Source organism: Nyctereutes procyonoides, unplaced genomic scaffold, assembly GCF_905146905.1.
Source record: "Nyctereutes procyonoides isolate TBG_1078 unplaced genomic scaffold, NYPRO_anot_genome, whole genome shotgun sequence".
NCBI lineage: Eukaryota > Metazoa > Chordata > Mammalia > Carnivora > Canidae > Nyctereutes > Nyctereutes procyonoides.
The window spans coordinates 33,031,422-33,037,742 of NW_026575043.1; the positions used below are offsets into that span (position 1 = coordinate 33,031,422).

A 6,321-nucleotide genomic window follows, 5' to 3' on the forward strand; every position below is an offset into this window, starting at 1 on the left:
AGAGTAAGCATTCAGCTTTAGCCCCAGGTTCGCCCATCAATGTGTCCTAGACGCAGCCAATCTGAGCCTTTGGGGGATGTGGTCGGGTAACTTGTTCAGTGTGATCCACTGCTGACATAGGCTTCCCAGCTGCTGGGTTAATTGCCACCAGTTATCTGTTTCTCACTCTTCAGAATGCTTCTTGTACCTTCTGTTCTCTTTTTTTCCTGAGATAATATGTCTTTTGAAAAGTCCCTTCCTATCACCAGTGGGATTCAATGGAAGTGTCAACTCAATCCACCATATTGATGTAGAAATCTGAACCCGACAAGAGCAAGACACGTACCATTAAAGATGCTTTTTTTTTTGGGGGGGGGTTACACTGTTGATGTTATAACAGTGTGCCCCAGAAGGGCTTTAGAATGGCACCCCAACAGGCACCACAGTGCTAAGCTGGAAGATGAAATAAGAAGATATGATCAGTTCAAGATGCGTGCTTCAACGAAAACCCTAAGAATAGGGTCAATGTGTTAGTCTGTGGGTTTCCCGGAGTCCTGAGTAAAAGCAAATAGAACACAGATTTTTTTTTTTTTTTTTTTTTTTTAGACACAAGGATTTTCACACCTAAAAGAGTAAGCTCAGTAGAGGGGGATATCTTCAGCTTTTGAATGGTTATTAAATCCCACACCATTTGAAAATGGAGCTCATAGGGCACCAGCTGTTGACTCCAGTTTTTTTTTTTTCTAATAAATGGAGGAGCGTACATTAACCTCTCAGCCATATGAAATGCTCCCAAAAATAGAGCGGAACTGTCATCAAGTAAATTTACATGAGTTTGAGTTATTTTTTATGGAGTGCATTCAGACACTTTTTGTGAATTATGTTTGACACAATTTTTTTTAGTAACTTGATGCCTTGGTCAATATCAATGTTTTGAAGGTATGCATTTTAAATTCTAAAATATAGTACAGCTAAGTTTTCTTGCCACAGGAAGGAAAATGTGACACTGGCTTTTAGTGGTTTGCATTTAAACAAAAACTATATATATTTAGTTCATTGTTCTGATTTTTATGGCAGCATAACTCACTTATCGAATCCCTAGGCTACACGTATCATATATTTCAAATTACATTTTTCTCTACTGTCTGTCATTTTGACCAATATTCCAAGTAGGACCAGTAATGCAGTAGAGGTGTGCCACAGTTCTCGCTCCTACTTGGTGGTGGGTTCTATACCGTCATAGTGAGAATAGAAAAAAGTTGTGGCTGAGCAACACTATTTCCATTGGTTTCATAGACAGTCACAAACTTGGGGAATCTCCATAAATTGAAAGCCTGGAGCTTGCCATTGGCATTAATAATGCTGACAGTAGTTGCATTAATCTAAGAACCTTTGATGAGACTGCAGAAGCCAATCACAGAACGGTTTCAGTAGGATCCTTCTGTGTTTTCCTTGGAGCACGAACGTAACATAAATGCATTTTATTTCACTTAACAAGCAAATGAATTAAATATTAATAAGTCACATGAACTACAAATGTAAAACATGTCCTTTGAAAGTTATGTCATCCATTACAACTACAAAATGAGCAGGCTTTAAAAAATTTTAGAATATCAGTTCAGCTGAATTTATCCCTAATCAAGACGGGAACTATTGTGTGTTTTGTTTTAATGGTTCCTTTGCTATCTCCAAGTGCTAAGTGATATTCCTATTGTTTCTCATCTATGTACATACAGGGAGGTAGCACCTGCCCCTTAGAAAAAGTGACATACCCAGTTTCTAGCAGCAGTACGTGAAAATCTTTAATAATTAAAAAACCTAAGAAGAATAGGCTTAGAAAAGGTCTCTGCAAAAAGTGATAATATTACTGCAAAGAGCTTCAGAGGAATCCAACAGTTGATTTACTTTAATAATTTAGAATCAGCTAATTCTTTCTTTTCACATAAATATAATGATGATATATTTTTCTTTATCACATTTAAATTATTTCTAACTTTAATATGACTATTCTTTTTTTATGGAACTATATTAACTGATTAAGATTTGAGGGATAATTCTTGTTCTGTGTTACAACAGGTCATTTCATTATCTTTTTCAAATTTCTCCATGTCAAAAAAACATATTTCTTAAGCTTCATAAAATTAAATTTACATTTAAATACAATCCATTCTATTGAAAAAAATCCTTGAATAAAGAGTGGTTTTGTCATAGCTATAAATGTGGAGCTTTAGGATTATGTCAACCACATAAATTGAAGTATTTAAATGAAATGAAATAAAATTCTGCATAATACTATCCATGTGCTTATTAGAGAGAGATCACCTTTAATATATGATTTACCAAAGTAAGCCCAATTAGTGTTCCGAAATGTCTCAGCTCCAACAATCTGGGGAAAAATGAAAAAAGCATAGTCTTTCAGAATAGATTATATTTCACAGATGTCCAGAAGATGCTGAGATATGGCTTTTAGAGGGAATGATAAATTGTGTGCTATTACTACTGCAAATTTACTTATATCAGTTTTGATTTTGTGTGCAAATAAATAATTTAAAACAATATATTGTCCTGGCATTGATGTAATTGACTTAATTCTGCTTCCTTACAACAAATTATATGAAATAAAATGATAACATTTGTTTAATTTGTCAAGGAAATTGAGCTACAGACAATGAACCCCAAACAAAGATGAAGCTCAGTTTTCTGCATCGTACATTTATTATGTTAATTTGATCATGATAACAAAAACCTTTGCAAACAACTGACAATGCAAACAATACTAACAAGCAGAAAAATTCAAGCTAATAAATAACCCCCAAAGTATTTTTTGGCCACCTCCAGAACAGGGAAATAAACATCTGCTATTTGACAAAGACCCAGTCTATGAAATTTTGGCACAGCAGCCTGAGCTGACCTTGACAGACATAAGAGACCATCCGTTTTGAGTGGGGCTCAGAATATGGAAGGGCTCTGAGGTCCAGGTGGTCATTCGGGCAGCCCTGTCATTGGAACAACACAACTCAACGGACATCAAGTGTCTCTCTGCAGTTGGAAAATACCCGGGCATCCCCAGGAAGAAGCTCTCAAAGAAGTCAGGGTAATGGACTCAGTTTTGGACATCGTAGCACATTGCCTTACTCTGTACAAAAATAGCTCTCAAGAGCTGGACCTGGTAGTGATGGAGAGTCAAACTGGACACAAGTGACCATGTGATCAGAACGGCTCTTTCATAGTCCAGGTTCTGTGAGCGCCAACAAGTCAAAGGTAGGGGTGGCCCAGCTGACACCCATCCTAAGGTAGAGATGGTACATTCCAGACCAGACAGGCACAGAAGGAGAGGACACAAACAAGCTCCATGCATAGGCAACCTCCTGTCACCAAGAATGCCACATGGTAGTTTCCTCCTTGGCTCAAATTTAAGTCCACTTTGGGGTTGTTTTCTGACTCACTAACGGAGGAGGAAATCGGCAAAGCTGCCTACTAGCTGCATTGCTCAGGACAGCGTGCTAGCTAACACTGGAGGAGGGCTCCACCAAAGCCCAACTCAAGAGTATCCTGAAGAATCGCAGGGGGGAAGCATCATCCCAATGGACACTGTTCACCCACCTTGTGTAGAAAGAATAGCCAAGGTAGGAATATAGTCTGATTCATGGGAATGATGGCCAGCTCAGCTGGTTGGTCGCAGATAAAGAAAGATTAGAACACTGGACATGAGGAAGAGTCAAGTTGGCCGACTTGAGAAGTGAAGACCTTCACTCTCACACTCACACACCAGCATTCATTCAGCAACAGATTCTCTACCTCAGGCTTCCAGAGTATTTAACCAATGGACACAGGGGTCTGGACTGCAAACACACTCCACTAGAGACCTGCTGAAGCTCTGGATACATCATGGAACCCAGTGAATGGGTATCTGGGAGCAACAGTAGCAGGACCCTCCCTCCCAAGAGGGGCACAGGCCTCGCTCAGCACCAGGACCTCGGTGGCAGGGCTGTGGGGTGGTCTCACCATAGCCTCTCCCTGGAGATTCTGGGTACCTGGTCCTTAGTACGAGGGCCACCCGTATCATCCAGGAGTTGTTACTCTTTTCTGTTACATGGAATCATTATCATTTCCATGTGTTTTTTCTTCTCTGTAGATAAATTGCTTCTCATAAACTTCTTGTAGAGCCTGTGGGCCTCCTCCGCATGTGCTCAGACTTACCTGGGCTCTAAGGATATGCAGGATTAGCTCTGAGTGTCCCCCTGAGCCATGCCTGTTCACAGATGTAGCCTCACACTTGTCATCTGCGACCAAAGTGTGCCTGCATCTGGTGGGCATTAGATTTAAAGGCATGTTGACCATAGAGCAGATGCTGGTAGAGTGATAAGACTTAAGATATTTGATTTTCAGTTGGATAAAACACTGATTGTGTGTGTGTGTGTGTGTGTGTGTGTATACAATGAACAGACGAACCAATATAACCATTCAATTCTTCCTTTCTCAAACTTGTTTCTTGAGTCCAAATTAAAAAAAATAAACCAAAAATAAAAAAATAAAAAAATAAAAAAAATAAACCTTATAGATTTGAGTTAGAGATTAAAAAGAATATGTGATTCTTTTCAAAAGCTGCTTCCCTTCCTGGAGGGGACTAGGATGAGAACATAAATCACTTAGGACACTAGAATATCCCATCAAGGCAAATCAAGATAAGTGTTTATTACACCCCATCGCCTCCCCCCTTCAAAATTTATATTGTAGAACAAACACTGAAATGTCTGATGGAAAGCTGAAAATTGAATCTTCATCATCCAATGTTGCTGAAGTTCCCCCAATCTCCCATCAGGAGAAAGCCCTTGGGAAGATAATATAAGTTAATATAAGTGTGATAGACATACAGAGGAAATTAAGGTGCTAAGATACTGCACGTCTCTCTGGCTCCGAGACTCACCAGAGCAGGGTTTCTGAATCACTGAAAACCCGGCTTCATTCCAATAAAAATCTCTCTCCCTCATTTAGTATTATTTGTTTTTTAAAAGGTCTTATTTATTTATTCATGAGAGACACAGAGAGAGAGGCAGAAACACAGGCAGAGGGAGAAGCAGGCTCCATGCAGGGAGCCTGATGAGAGACTCGATCCTAGGACCCCGGGATCATGACCTGAGCTGAAGGAGACGCACAACCCCTGAGACACCAGGTGCCACCAATGGCACCTTTTTCTATACTTGCTTGCATTTTTGCTTTAATGTCTTCTGCAGAACTAAGTCCTTTTGGTGTTTTGGGCATCTTTTCCTTTTTTTTTTTTTTTTTTTTGGAAGGATTCCTGATCTTTTTGACCTTGGTGTTGATGTGTTGATGGTTTTGAATCTTTTCCATTCTGGTTTTATTTTTGTGCCTTTTTGGCTGGAGTATCTCGTATAGATTTTTTTTTCCTGGAGGCTTGTCTTCAGCCTCCTCCTCACCATCATCATCATCACCACCACCACCACCACCATCATCATCATCTTCTTCATCTTCATCGGCAGTAAGTTTTACTTTTTTCCTGTGGAAACCTGTTGCCACCTGTCAGGGCAGCGCATGTTCCAGATACATTAAGGAGCTCACATGGTCTCTGACTCCGCATCTCCTGCCGTCCACCTGTGTCACAGGCTCTGAACCACATTTCCTCCATGGGACCACAGGTGGTTTATTTCCAGGCCCTCAAGGGAGACCATTGGTCTTCAAAGTTGCCAGCGCAACATTAATTGGATTGCCTTGGTCCATTGCCTCTGCTTCCACGATGTACGATTATCCATCCTTTGCACTAGCCCCTAAACTGACCGTTCTTAAAGATAATTGGTACTTGTTTCATCATTATCCACCTTAGAGTGCTCATCTTTGTCACCCTTTAGTTCAACTGCAAAGATAGTTCTGGGCCTCATGTCCACGTCCATCGAATCTTCCATGGAGTGGTGGCATGCATGTAGGTGAGAGAGAAGGTGGACAAAGATAAACAGCTACCATCCCACTGAACAGCCGTGTGGGAAAGAGCCAGGCTAGGGGGTAAATGAAATAATTTAAACTGGAAGGGACAGTTGCGTAAACTCCATCATTTTAGGGAGGAAAAAAAAGTCACGTGTCTATATTTTTTGACCAGATCCCTGGATTATACAAAGAAATAAATTTTGAGGTTTTTTGTTTTTTTTTTTAACTCCTTGTCCCATATTCACTTGACTATGATGGCCTATAGACCCTTATGATCTAGGGTAATTTATCTGTCTCTACTGGCTAATGCTGAGACTCCCATTAATTGCAGACATTTTTAAATCAACTTTACGTAAAATTTGAAGTGCCTGTTTTTTCATTCCCTTTCTCTTCTAAAACTAT

The 6,321-nt window shown here is 39.9% G+C and overlaps 1 pseudogene; it reads right to left on the minus strand.

The window, feature by feature from the left end:
• Positions 1-271: 271 nt before the first annotated feature.
• LOC129508241 (nucleophosmin-like) lies at positions 272-5,900 on the minus strand (annotated as a pseudogene).
• Between the last annotated feature and the right edge of the window lie 421 nt (positions 5,901-6,321).